Below are 1,695 nucleotides of genomic sequence, written 5' to 3' on the forward strand. Positions count from 1 at the left end.
AATTATAAGCCACCGCAGATCTGTCCATTATCTGTGTTGACTCGGAGGGTAGTTGACCAAGTGGAAACGGCCGCAACAACTCATTATTTTTCCATGCGTCGTACGCCCGTTGCATTTGCACTGATACTGTATGTCAAATGAAAAGTGTAACAAAACCTCAACTTTCTAAAACTGTAAGATTTCATTATCTCCTAACCAGAACAGTAGGCTGAGCGTATAGAGTTTTCCTCGTGCCTTGAACCAGTGATTGAAGACGATCGATTCACAACAACACGAACGTCTAAGCACAGGTGCACGGTACTGCCAAGCTTGAGTTAAAAAAAAAATAATAAAGAACTCGTTTGATCGAGAAGCTTGAGATTTAGCTAATATTTCTATAAATGCCTGCACCTATAAACTGTGATAGATCGGCGACAGATATAGACAAGGAACTTAGTCGATAAATATCGACAGGGGGCCGACAAATGGTTTAAATGGGAAATGTGTGTATATGGGTGTGGGTTTGAAACAAACAAACAAACCAACCCTTGTGAACCCCGGGCCGCAGGCCTTCGATGTAGTGATTGAAAAAAAAGGATGTTCTCAAATGGTTCAATTCTCATTTGGTCTGATTCTCAAATGGTACCGGTATACTCCCCCCCCCCCCCCCTGGCCGCAGGCCTAGGAGTAAAATTTTATAGACACTGACCTTCTTCCCAGGGGTCATTGACCCAGTTTTAGCTATGAGAGGTGGTTCGCCCAGAGGCTGTAGAGTATACTGGGGCGGTCTCTTTGATGTCTTGAGAGGAAACTTGGCCAGGGTAGTACATGCACCAGAACTGGTGGACACCAAGGACAAACATGAAATCGAAGCAGTTTGCTTTCAGAGAGAACGGTCGTCAGCAACTCAAACTTCTCTGTTTTCTTTTTTTTTTTTAAATCTGACTTTCTTTGTGGCCCCCTGACTCCGCCCCCCTCCCTCTGTAAGGACCCCCCTCCACAAGGACCGATTTTTGTCAACATTTTAAAGGTCGCTAGAGAGGGGTTCCACTGTATGACCTAACCGCTGCTGGCAGACGGCCTCAATCTTCACGCGCAAAGACGAGATTAATAGGTGCTCGGTTTTGGTATTTTGAATTACATTACATTAAACCTTTGTTGGGTTTCATGGTCATGGCAACAGCCATAATAATATTACATGATGTATAATATCATATTTCAGCATATGTGAATTACATGTCATCATACTAAACTGTCATACATTTTTATTCCTACATTATTCTGATTGATCACAACCAAACCTACTATCATTGGACACATCCAAATGCAAGCGCCTGTTCTTGACAATTTCTCTCTGATCTAAATATAAAATCAGTGCAATTTCCTGGGTCGGGCTTTGCCACAGACACTCACGGTTTGGCCTGTAGGTAAAATGTACAATGTATTTTCTGATTTGTGCACAAAAGCTTTTTTTCTTTTTTCTTTTTTTTAACATAACAATGTTTAATGTCACTGTATGTTTAAAAGACCATGGTCATATTTGTAAAAAAAATGTTAAATTAGAAAATAAATAACATTTTGGTTCATGATTTTTCCTACACCTGTGCTAAAAATAAGAAATAAAAATGTCGGGTATATAAGTCACTCAAATACAACTAGGTATGAATGGCTCGGTTTGAGTTTGTTGCAGTTGACCCTGCACAATGCGACATATCA

Source organism: Littorina saxatilis, linkage group LG2, assembly GCF_037325665.1.
Source record: "Littorina saxatilis isolate snail1 linkage group LG2, US_GU_Lsax_2.0, whole genome shotgun sequence".
NCBI lineage: Eukaryota > Metazoa > Mollusca > Gastropoda > Littorinimorpha > Littorinidae > Littorina > Littorina saxatilis.